The 12,947-nt window shown below is 40.3% G+C and overlaps 1 long non-coding RNA gene across 1 annotated transcript in view; it reads right to left on the minus strand.

Moving 5' to 3' along the window:
* Positions 1–3,852: 3,852 nt before the first annotated feature.
* LOC105518153 overlaps positions 3,853–12,947 on the minus strand; it is a 23,566-nt gene continuing 14,471 nt past the window's right edge. The window contains exon 3 of the long non-coding RNA XR_001002782.1: positions 3,853–3,950. This is a non-coding gene — a long non-coding RNA (uncharacterized LOC105518153). The remainder of the gene's footprint in view (positions 3,951–12,947) is intronic.

Genomic DNA, 12,947 nt, shown 5'->3' on the forward strand with positions numbered 1-12,947 from the left:
AAAAAAAAAAAATGGGACTTATGAGTTTACTATTGTCTCAAGTTCTGGGAAATGATCAAATATGGATTTAAATATGAATTATTGGGCTGGGTGCAGTGGCTCATGCCTGTAATCCCAGCACTTTGGGAAGCTGAGGCGGGTGGATCACCTAAGTTCAGGAGTTCAAGACCAGCCTGATTAACATGATGAAACCCCGTCTCTACTAAAAAGACAAAATTACTTGGGTGTGTTGGCACATGCCTGTAGTCCCAGCTATTCAGGAGGCTGAGAGATGAGAATTGCTTGAATCCAGGAGGCAGAGGCTGCAGTGAGTCCAGACTGCACCACTGCACTCCAGCCTGTGCGAGACAGAGTGAGACTCCATCTTAAAAATAAATAAATAAATAAACAAATAAACATAAAAAAAATTCTCATTATAAAAAACTGGTGAAATCCAAATAAGATCGGTACCTGAGTTAATAGTATTATACCAAATGCAATTTTCTGGTTTTGACAATATACTATTGATAGAGGCAAGAGGCAGACAAACGCCTAGGCGGATAAAAAAGGGTCTCTGGAGAATCTCTCACCTGCCCCACAAGTGTTTACACCATGTATTTTTGTGCAGATAAGGGAACCTGCACAAGGTCTTGCCAGGGCATGCCCACAATGGACTGGAGGCCCACATGCACTGGGGAAATGGGGTGAAGCCACCAGGAGTTCACAACTTATGCAGAGGAGCAGCCTATCCTCTTCAGCTCATGTATGGCAGCCTGGTAATCAGTCTGTGAGGTGGGAGCCTGCTGGCGGGACCTTCTCTTTTTGCTGAGAGCTTTCTTTTCACTTAAAAAATTCCACCTTCCTCACCCTTCAATATGTCTGCATGCCTAATTTTTCCTAGTCATGAGACAAGAAACCAGATTTAGCTGAACTAAGGAACAAAAAATCCTGCATAACTATGGTTTTGTAACATATTAGGAAAAGCCGGATGAAGAGTACAAGGGAACTTGCTGTACTATTTTTTCAAATTCTTGTGACTCAAACTGTTTAATAATATAATATTTAAAAAACAACAACCAATGCTTGACATGAAGGTGTTAAATATTATTTTCTTTTACATTTTGTTAACCAGATACTTATTTATTTATTTATTTATTTATTTATTTATTGAGACAGAGTCTCACTCTGTTGCCCAGGCTGGAGTGCAGTGGCATAATCTCAGCTCACTGTAACCTCCACCTCCTGGGTTCAAGCAATCCTCACGTCTCAGCCTCCCGAGTAGCTGGGATTACAGGCAAGCACCATCACACCTGGCTAATTTTTGTATTTTTCATAGAGACTGTGTTTCACCATGTTGGCCAGGCTGGTCTCAAACTCCTGACCTCAAGTGATCCACTCACCTTGGCCTCCCAAAGTTCTGGGTTTAGAGGCATGAGCCACCCTGCCCAGACTGTTAACCAGACTTTTAATCATCTCTTTATGCTATTTTCATGTTCCTCTTTCCTTCTGATCCTTCCATGTCACTAATAACTTTCTGACCTATTATTTTTCACACTTTTCTCTATGCTTATATAATAGTATACAAGTAATTCATATATTGATGTTTACATTTTCATTTATTTCATAATAATGTGATTAAATTGTATATACTTCCCTGCAGATTGTTTTTCTTACTTGAAAATACATTGTGAAAAATCTCTTCAATTTACTTGGTATAGATGGAACTCTGTCCTTTCAATGGCTTTATTGTAGTCAACGAATCACACAGCTTATTCAACCATTCCCCTACTAATTGATGTTTATTTCCTTCACAATGTTTTGCTACTCAAATATTTTTATACTAAATATTTTACAAGTGTATATTTTGGACTGATGCTTTTATATCTGTTGGATAAATTTTCAGGGATTTATCTGTGGGATTACCAGATTAAAATAATATGATTTAAATATTTTTAAAGGTATTTTCAGACTTCTTTCCTAAATGGCTTCACTATTTCACATTTTCAGCAGTGAAATAGAGCATACTTTTTCCTGCATCCCTACCACCAGTAGGTGTTATATCCAATCCATACTTTGTGTGTTCATAGTGAGAAGTTATATTTTGCTAATATATTAATTTACGTTTCCCTGACAAACAGTAAGATGCAGCAGCCTTGCAATGTTTATTGATCCTTTGGATTTTTTGTAAATTGTTATTCATAACTTTTGCCCTTCTTCTACTAGATTGCTTTTGCTATTTTCTTGATAATTTGTAAGAGCTCCTAATATATTACATATATTATGTATCTTTCATATGTATTGCTAGTATTTCCTCTAAGCTATTTTTTGCCTTTTGTCTATGTTTATGATATCTTTTGCTATACCATCTTTAATTTTTTTAAGTTGTGAAATATGTCTATATTTTTCTTTATTGTCTTCTTAATTTCCTCTTTTTTAGGCTTTCCAACTCCCAAATTACACATGCATTATGTAATTTTTTTCTGATGCTTTTGTTACTTTATTTAGTTGTTTTACATTCACATAGAGCTGATGTGCTGATTATTAAGCTATCATCATTCAGCTTCAAATCCACCCTTCTGTATTTGCTTTATGCTGTGGGTCTGGGACTCTGCAAACCACATTTCTGCTTTGCCAGCTGGTTCCCTGCTAAGCCCTGCCAATGGGAGGCAGGAGAGGGAGACTGGATGGATAAAGGAGGAATACAGGGCTTGAACTTTTTTGTCTTTTCTTTGTTCCTGTCAGCATCACTTAAGCAAAGAATCTTCACACAGTAGTAACTTGGTTCTAGAGTGGCAGTGGGTTTCAGTTTGTGGTTTTTCCAACTCTTGCAGAAACATCCTCATTGCACTCCCTCAGAAATGCCAGCCAATGGGCACCCCACCTGTCTATGCTTTCAGCGATCTGACCTCCGGTTCAATGAGCCCCATCTCCAACCTTCTAAATTTTAATAATCCCCACTCCTTCCCTTTGTTTCCCAGTCCTATGGGTAGTAGCTGCTTTCTACATTTTCCCTATGACATCTCAGTATCCTTTTTCTGCCTTTTTATTCCCTTAGTACCTAGTTAACAATTCTTTATATTAAATCCTCTCTGTTAAAATAGCTGGTATGTTTTCTGTTTCCTGCCTGGGCCTTGAGTGTTACTGTTGAATTTGTCAGTCTTTTCCTTTAGGATTTTTGCATGTTGTGACATGCTTTTGATGTTCGGAATTTCACAGATACCAGTTTTTTTTTTCTCTTTAAATGGCTAATTAAGTGTCCCAACAGCATTTATTGTCTACTTTGTCTTTCCCTACTGATTTTAAAATACGTTTTGATACATAGAACTTTAAAATTTTTGTATAGTCGAACTTATCAATTCATCCTTTATGATTTTTTTGTTTTGGTGTTACTGATAAAAAGGATAAGTTCAGTACCATTTATCTGTGTCATGCCCTCTCTTACCTTCCACCATAAAATGACCCTTGCTACATGTTGACACCACGCTCTTGGACTTCCCAGCCTCAAGAAGTGTGAGCCAAGTAAACTTCTGTTCATTACAAATTACCCAGTGTATGACAGTCTGTTATGGCAGCAGACAGTGAACTAAGACACTCTGGAGTTCAGACAATAATCATGCCTGTTTTCTTTCTGTGTTCTACTATGTTATACTGCCTCACTTAAAATAGTAGTTTTCAACATTTTAAAAATTGAGATCCACTGTAAGAGTGTATTTTGCGGCCGGGTGCGGTGGCTCACGCCTGTAATGCTGGCACTTTGGGAGGCCAAGGCGGGTGGATCACCTGAGGTCAGCAGTTCAAGACCAGCCTGGTCAACATGGTGAAACCCCATCTCTACTAAAAATACCAAAATTAGCTGGGCGTGGTGGCACGTGCCTGTAATCCCAGCTACTCGGGAGGCTGAGGCAGGAGAATTGCTTGAACCTGAGAGGCAGAAGTTGTGGTAAGCCGAGATCACGCCATTGTACTCCCATCTGGGCAATAGAGCAAGATTCCGTCACACACAAAAAAGGAATATATTTTGCTCTGTCAATGAGTATACATACACATTTCTATAAAATTGAAACAAAAATTTCACAAAGTAGTATTTGTGGCAGAGATTTTTACTACTTATAACTTCCAAGAAGCCTCCTTAGAGGTTTCAATTTTTCTTCCTTTCCTTTCTTTTACTTGCTGACTGAAATGTGCGCATGATGGCTTGAGCTAGAATTGCCACTTTGAAGCATGAGATGACCTTGAGAATGGAACAACAAGAAAGAAGCAGTCTGAGCAAGGACTTCATGGAATGGAGTCACTTGATGCTTAGTCTGCCTACATTTGAAGTTTAACATGGAAAATCAATTTGTTGTTTTGTGTTTTATTGTTACTCCCAGCCAAAGTTAATGCTTACAAATACATTTTCTGTAGCGTTTATTCCAATTTACACTGCCATCAACAATGTATGAGCACTATTTCTCCACAGCTTCACTACAGGTATGTTGTCAAACTTTTGGATTTTGATAATCTTGAAAGTGAGAAAAAATACCTTTTAATTTGCATTTCTCTTATGAGTCACGTTAAACAGCTTTTAGTATGTGAAAGGGTCATTCATTATATTTCTTTTTCTGTTGTTTGAAGTAACTTTAGATGGGTTAAATTTAACAGAGTTTAATTGGGCAAATAATAATTTGTGAATTGGGGAGCCTCTTGAACCAGAATAGATTTAGAGAGACTCCAATGCTGCCACATGGCCAGAAAGGATATATGGACAGAAAAAGGAAAGCAATGTACAGAAAATAGAAGTGAGGTACAGAAACAATCGGATTGGTTACAGCTTGGCACTTGACTTATTTGAATACTGAACAGCTGGCTATCTATGAGTGGTTAAAATGTGGTTTCTGTGATTGGTTGAGACTTGGCTACTTGTTACAAAAGTCAGTTTCAGTCTGTTTACATGTCCACTTAGGTTATGGTTCAATATGTACAGAAAAACCTTTAGGCTGAAATTAGAAGGAAGCAGCTTTAGTCTAAATTTAATTTAACGATTGCCATCTTTTGGTCAACCTCTTCACCTCTTAGTCAACTTCTCAATTTTGAGAGGTTGACCAAAATTTTAGGCATTGATGTCACTCTGTCACCATTGTGATGTTCTTTTATGGTCTCAAATCCCTTTGAGAGATAGTCGAACAGTGGGCTTTGTAAGATGAGAACATGGACTTCAGCTTCAGGCTACTTTATTTTTTTTGGAGACAGAGTCTCACTCTGTCACCCAGGCTGGAGTGCAGTAGCATGATCTTGGCTCAATGCAACCTCCACCTCCTGGATTCAAGCAATTCTCATGCCTCAGCCTCCTGAGTAGCTGGGATTACAGGTGCCCACCATTACGCCCAGCTAATTTTTGTAGTCTTAGTAGTGACAGGGTTTTGCCATATTGGCCAGACTGGTCTTGAACTCCTGACCTCAGGTGATCCACCTGCCTTAGTCTCCCAAAGTGCTGGGATTACAGGAGTGAGCCACTGCATATGGCCACTTTTTTTTTTTTTTTTTTTTTTTTTAAATAAGGGTTATAGCAGAGGGGACCTCCTTGTGCTGGAATCTCTTGTTTTCAGCAGAAAACAAAACCTAATCTATTTTAGGATCTATTTGTTTCCTTAAAGTTTTAGTTTAATTCTGTTTTATTTAGTATGAGTGACTTCATTTTGGTTTGGCCTGATCTGTTGGTGCCTAGTGTATGAGCTCAGTCCTAAACAATGGCCTCCCATAATTTGTTAAAAAATTTCCCCCTTTTGGTCAGGTTCTCACTTAGGTAAGACCAAAATTTAGGGCTTTAGTATCACTCTCAGTTACCATCACTTTGGGTTTCTGGCTTCAGCATGTCATTCATAGGTTATGGCACCTTCACGGTCATACTTTTTTTTGAGTTTTTGTCATCCTAGTCAGAGAGGGGCTGATATGGTTTGGCTGTGTCTCTGCCCAACTCTCACCTTGAATTGTAATAATCCCCATGTGTCAAGGGCGGGGCCAGGTGGAGATAATTGAATCATGGGGGCAGTTTCTCCCATATTGTTCTTGTGGTAGTGAATAAGTCTCATGAGAGCTGATGGTTTTATAAATGGGAGATGCCTTCTACAAGCTCTCTTGCCTGCTGCCATGTAAGAAGAGACCTTGCTCCTCATTAGCCTTCTGCCATGCTTTTGAGGCCTCCCCAGCCATGCGAAACTGTGAATCAATTAAACTTCCTTCCTTTACAAATGACCCAGTCTCATGTATTTCTTCATAGCAGTGTGAATACGAACTAATACAGGGCCCATTTGACATTCTATGCATGGCTGCAAGAGAATTTAAAGAAGTTTGTTGTGCAACCATGGACTTTGTGGTAGAATCTGCTATAAGGTCTATTACGAGGAATAAATGTTTAGTCATTGTCTCATTTACTCCAAATCATGTAAAAAGAGACCTAGCAAATGATGTCCATCCAAGATTGAAGGCCTCCTGGCAATGTTCTCTTTAACTTATGACACAAGCTAAGAGGAGTGGACCAATATTTTGTTTTTGATTCATTATGAAGCAACAAATGTATATTAAAATTTTTCACACATGTTGGTCCTTTATCTTTTATCAATGCATAATGTTGTCCATGTGTAAGTTTATAAGGTTGCTTAAAAAATCCTCTACAAATAAAACTATATACCAGAAGTACACATAAGACACCCATTTTCTGGTTTTATTGTGGGTTTTTCTTTTGAGACAGGGTTTTGCTCTGTTGCCCAGGCTGGAGTGCAGTGGTGTGATTATAGTACACTGCAGTCTCGAACTCCTGAGCTCAAGTGATCATATTACTTCAGTCTGCTAAGTAGCTGGGACTATTGGTGAATGCCACCAAGTCTAGTAAATTATTTTTTATATATTTGGAGTAGGGGGTCAACCCATAATTTGACTACAAACAGTGTCTCACTGTGTTGTCCAGTCTGATCTTGAACTCCTGGCCTCAAGCAGTCTTCCTGACTTGGCATCCCAAGACACTGGGATTACTGACATGAGCCACTGCCCCCGCCTAGTTTTATTGTTCTTGGAGGTGTGAGTAAGGAAAAAATTGACAGGTAAGAGCTTCATGATAGTAGAGAAGCCTTGATCATTAATCTTGCAAAAGATTAATCTTGCAAAAGCTGTCCACATCTAGGATGTTGTCTGTTTCTGAGGAGAAACTTTGCTGGTTAGTGTAGGAGTTCAGTCAGGGTGGTGGGAGAAATTGTAAAATAGACACAAACCTTCTTGGGAGGCTGGAAGGTTTTACAAAAGCCTCAGGATAGGGTTATGGCTGAAGGCAGCCTAATCCTCTTATCTTAATAGCTGAGAGTAGGTACAAAGGAATGTAAAGGAGTTTATCTAAAGAGCTTGTTTACTCATGTGGTGCTAAGACTGACCTGGATCATTCATGGGACTGCTCTCTCCTGGGAGGGTGACCATCTTAATTATCCACAAGTGTGTTAACTCAAAGCCTTTGTCATTAAATCTGTACTAAATAAATGTGAACTTCGCCGGCTTATCAAGGCTGATGCTGTGGACTCAGGCAGCAGATCCCCTTAGCCATGCTGACGGGTAAAATATCTGTGTCAGTGTACGTCTTTCATCCGTTTGTGGGTAAGGGTCTGCGGGTCAGACCCAGTAGGTAGTGCCCCGTGAGGAAGGCTGCCACAAATTGTGATGGAACCCTCAAAAACGAAGGTGAAGAAGACTGCGCAGTTAGTAAATCAGTAAGTCATTGGTGCCTGCTTGGGATTTCCAAGTTCGAGGGAATTGTTCAGGCTAGGGTTTCATCATGGGACAACAGTTATCAGCTCAACAGCAACAGTATATAAAAGTATTGAAACAGCTGCTTAAAATTAGTGGAGCCTCAGTTTCACAGGCTCAATTAGGGACCTAATGCAAACTGTTGTATCCCATAATCCATGGTTCCCAGAAGAAGGTACACTAGATGTAGAGCTCTGGGAACAAGTGGAGAGAAATCTTAAACAAGATCATGAGCAAGGGCAACAGGTCCCAGTAACATCTCTAATGTTATGGGCCTTAATTAAGGCAGTTCTGACCCCGTTATACACAGAAAAGCCTACAAAGGGAAGGGAGGAGAAACAGTCTCCTACTTTACTGCCTCCTTATCCCTCAGCCCTGCTATCACTGGGCCAAAATAACAAAGAGGAAATGGAGGTTTTGCCTGAGTCCCCTCCTAAAACAAATTGGAAAAAAGACAGGGATATGCTATAGCTATGGGACCCTGTCTTAGGCAAGTGGCATTAGAGGGGAGCTCTTAGCCTGCCAGGTAATGCAAGATCAACAAGGCAATCAGGTACATAAAGAGATAAGGAAAAGCATCAGAGATAACAGAGTCACTAGCCCATTTACAAAAGGATTAATTGAGGCCATAGCAGACAACTTCTATATGACTCCATGGGACTGGTCAGTGCTAGCTAAAACAACTTTAAACGCCAGTCAATACCTCCTCTGGAGGGCAGAATTTGATGAATTATATGAACTGCAAACCTCTTTCTAATAATGGCCACTGTTATTCCTCCACTACCCTTGATGTGGCTCTCTCAAAATCCTATTTGGGTAGGACAGTGACCTTAGAAGGGAGAGAAATTAGATAAAGCCCGTGAATTAGCTGAGGAGCAATTATCTAACAGCCCTTGGAATTCGCCCATTTTCGTCATTCCCAAAAACTCTGGTAAATGGAGACTTTCGCATGACTTACGTGCTATTAATGCTAATTTGCAGCCTACAAGGCCTCTTCAACAAGGTCTCCCCTCCCCTACAGCGATTCCTCGAGATTGGCCTATAATTGTTATTGACTTAAAGACTGTTTTTATACGATTCCCCTCACAGAAAGGACAGAGAAAAATTTGCATTTACAATACCAGCTATCAATAATGAAAGGCCAGTTTGTCAATTTCATTGGAAAGTGCTTCCTCAAGGAATGCTGAACAGTCCTACCACATGTCAGTATCATGTAAATCAGGCTTTGCTCCCTAGTAGAAAATAATTTCCTAATTTCAAGACTATTCTTATTATGGATGATATTTTACTAGCAGCCCCAACAGATTGAGTACTTTTAAAATTACATGCCTCTGTCGTAAAGAATACACAGTTAAGAGGTTTAATCATAGCACCTGAAAAGGTACAAATGTCCTCTCCTTGGAAATATCTTGGATACATACTAACTTCCCGATCAGTGAGACCTCAAAAGGTTGAATTAAATACTAGCAATTTACAGACCTTAAATGATTATAGAAAATTACTGGGCTTCGCCTCACCTTGGGCATATCTATTGATAAGCTGCAAAACCTGTTTTCTATCTTAAAGGGCAATACAGCCCTGGACTCTCCCAGATATTTAACTCCTGCAGCACAAAAGGAAATTGAAGAAATAGAACAAGCTATTTCCCAAAGGCAACTAGTTTGCACAGACACCCAATATTCCATCCAATTGTTTATTTTCCCTAAGAAACACTCACCTACAGGGTTAATAGGACAGATAGCCCTAGAGCTACGCTTTCTAGAATGGGTTTTTTGCTCATATAACAGGACTAAACACTCTCGCCCTCTATCCAGTTAGTCAGTAAAGTCATCTATTCAGGCTGCAGATTATGCAATCAGTTGCTAAGTTATGACCCTGATGTCTTAAGAATTACTTTGAGTAAAAAGCCATTTGAAGCAGTATTGCCCCTCTCTTTAGATCTTCAGCTAGCACTCTCTGATTACACAGGCCATTTAGAACATACTCTTACTGCTGATAAGCTCTTTCAGTTCTTATCTTGTGCTCCTATGGTTTTGCCTACAAAAATTTCAATCCCCCATACCTAACACTTTAACACTGTTTACCAACGGCTCTGGAAAGGAGGCTGTTTGGTGGAGACCACATAATTTCCTCCCTCGTTCTGGATTTACTAGCACTCAGAGAGCTTAAGTTGGAGCCTTAATATTGGCCTTGGAAACTTTTTCTGCTCAGCCCATCAATATTTTTAGTGACTCTACTTTGTTTATTTATTGCAGAACCTTGAGACAGCCCTAACCAAGTCTACTCTAGAGTCCATCCTGTGTGCACTTTTTCTCCAGCTTCAGCAATTGTGAGATCAACGTATGCATCCTGCTTTTATTACACACATTCAGGCAAACAGCTCACTGCCTGACCCATTGGCTTACAGCAATGATCCAGTAGATCTACAAGTTATGACATCACTGCTTGACCAAGCCACCCAATCACATCATTTTTCCACCAAAATTGGAGAAACTTAACTAAACAATTTCAACCTACCCAAAGACTAGCTAAACAAATTATCCCGCAATGCCAAGATTGCCAGTTCACAGGCACATCCCCTCCTTCTACAGGTGTTAACTCTAGAGAACTAGAACCTGATCATTTATGGTAAACAGATGTTACACACGTCCCTGAATTTAGAAAACTAAGATATGTACATGTATCCGTTGATACTAACACTCATCTAATTAGGGCACATGCTCTTCCTGGAGAGTCCACTGGATATGTCATTAAACATCTTCTTTTAACGTTTGCATTTATGGGGCGGCCCACAAAAATTAAAAATGATAATGGTCCAGCTTATGCCAGCTCACAATTTCAACAATTTTGTCACACACAGAACATCCAGTATTCCACAGGCATCCCGTATAACCCCCAAAGACAGGTCATAGTAGAACGGGCTTACTTCACCCTTAAAAATATGCTCAGAAAACCAAAAAGGGAGAGTATGGGTAAGCACCCTGCAACACAACTAGCACAAGCCTTATTTACCCTTAATTTTTAAAATTTTGATGACAAATTTCCATCAGCTATAAAAAAGCATTTTGCTAAAACCTCTTAAGACATAAAACCCACAGTTTTATGGAAGGATGTAAATAGTAATGAATAGTGTGGTCCAAATGATTTGCTAACATGGGGAAGAGGATATGCTTGTGTTCACACCCCCTTCGGTCCTCTTTGGATTCCAGCACGATGCATCAAACCATACCATGGCGTGGCTAGGACCCAACCCGGTACCAGAAATAAAGAAAATGACCCTACGGGACCCACAGCCCTGGACAATGCAGCTTCCTTGGACAACACAGGCCCTAAACAGGATGCTGAACAGAACAACTCAGAAGGCTAAGTGAATCCTGCTCCAAACACAAACACCATTCACAACCAAATAATTTATTCTTTTTAAATTTTCTCTCTTTGCCTGCAACCAGTACCTGCTACACTCTATTGGGCTCATCTGTTAAATCTGCCTTTCTTCTGCCCTGTTACTTTGACAAACACCCTCTTCCCAGCTTCTAACAATGTGACTGCTTAACTAAGAGGGATTAACATACCCCCAGTGGGGTTCCTTAGTAATGGCACACATTGAACCGAAATGCCAAGTAATACTACAGTCACTCCTTGATTAGAAAAGAATGTTGCTAATTTTACTCATGTTTGTCTTATGTTATTTACTAATTCTAGGATGCAAAGCCAGAATATGAGCAGTAACCACCACGCCTGACAGACCTGTTGCTGCACACATCTGTACTCTCCAATCAACAAAACCTGATGCTAAAAACAGAAAAGGGGAAGATGTAAGAGTTCAGTCAGGGTGGTGGGAGAAATTGTAAAATAGACACAAACCTTCTTTGAAGGCCGGAAGGTTTTTCAAAAGCCCCAGGATAGGGTTATGGCTGAAAGCAGCCTAATCCTCTTACCCTGAGTTAATAGCTTAGAGTAGGTACAAAGGAATGTAAAGGAGTTTACCTAAAGAGCTTGTTTACTCATGTGGTCCTAAGACCCACCTTTGATCATCTGTAGGACTGCTCTCTCCTGGGAGGGCAACCATGTTAATTATCCACAAGTGTGTTAACTCAAAGCCCTTGTCATTAAATCTGCACTAAATAAATGTGAACTTTGCCAGCTTATTGAGGCTGATGCTGCGGACTCAGGCAGCAGATCCCCTTAGCCATGCTGACGGGCAAAATATCTGTGTCAGTGTACGTCTTTCATCCATTGCTGGGTCAGGGTCTGTGGGTTGGACCCGGAAGGTTAGCTTTGCCATAAGGTGTCTAATGGGTGTATAGTTCCCAGAGTGGGAAGGGGCCTTTCTGAGTTGTGAGATTACAAACCCAAGTTTCAGGGTTCCAAAGTTTTGCTGCAGTGTGAGTGGCAAGGGCAGTCTTTCTCTGATCATTTTCAGAAGACCTAATCTCTGGGTTTTAGATTCATGAAGGGTTAGATTGCCCTCAGTCCATGGACCACAAAAAGCTTTCTTTAGCTGGTGAAAATACACTTCAGCATTGTGTTAGGTTGTTCTTGTGTTGCTATAAAGGAAAGGAATATGTGAAACTGGGTAATTTATAAAGAAAAGAGATTTAATTCACTCATGGTTCCTGCAGGGTGTGCAGATAGTGTGGTGCCAACATCAGCTTCTGGTGAGGGCCTCAGGAATCTTATAATCATGGTGATAGGCAAAGGCAGAGCAGACACATCACATGGCAAGAGTGGGGGCAAGCAGGGGTGTTGTCACACACTTTTAAACAACCAGATACTGCACGAACTCACTTATCACCAAAGGGCTGGTGCAAAACCATTCATGAGGGATCCCCCCTATGATTCAAATGCCTTCCACCAGGCCCACCTCCAACTGGGAATTATATTTTAACATGAGTTTTGAAGGAGAAAAATATCCAAACCATATTAGGGATAATGTATTTGCATTAATCTATTTGCATTACTATAACAGAATACCTGAGACTAGGTAATTTTTTTTTTTTTTGAGGAGTCTTGCTCTGTCGCCCAGGCTGGAGTGCAGTGGCGCAATCTCAGCTCACTGCAAGCTCCGCCTCCCAGGTTCACGCCATTCTCCTGGCTCAGCCTCCAGAGTAGCTGGGACTACAGGCGCCCGCCACCACGCCCGGCTAATTTTTTGTATTTTTTTAGTAGAGACGGGGTTTCACCGTGTTAGCCAGGATGGT

The sequence above is a fragment of the Colobus angolensis genome, unplaced genomic scaffold (genome assembly GCF_000951035.1).
Source record: "Colobus angolensis palliatus isolate OR3802 unplaced genomic scaffold, Cang.pa_1.0 Scaffold313, whole genome shotgun sequence".
NCBI classification, from domain to species: Eukaryota; Metazoa; Chordata; class Mammalia; order Primates; family Cercopithecidae; genus Colobus; species Colobus angolensis.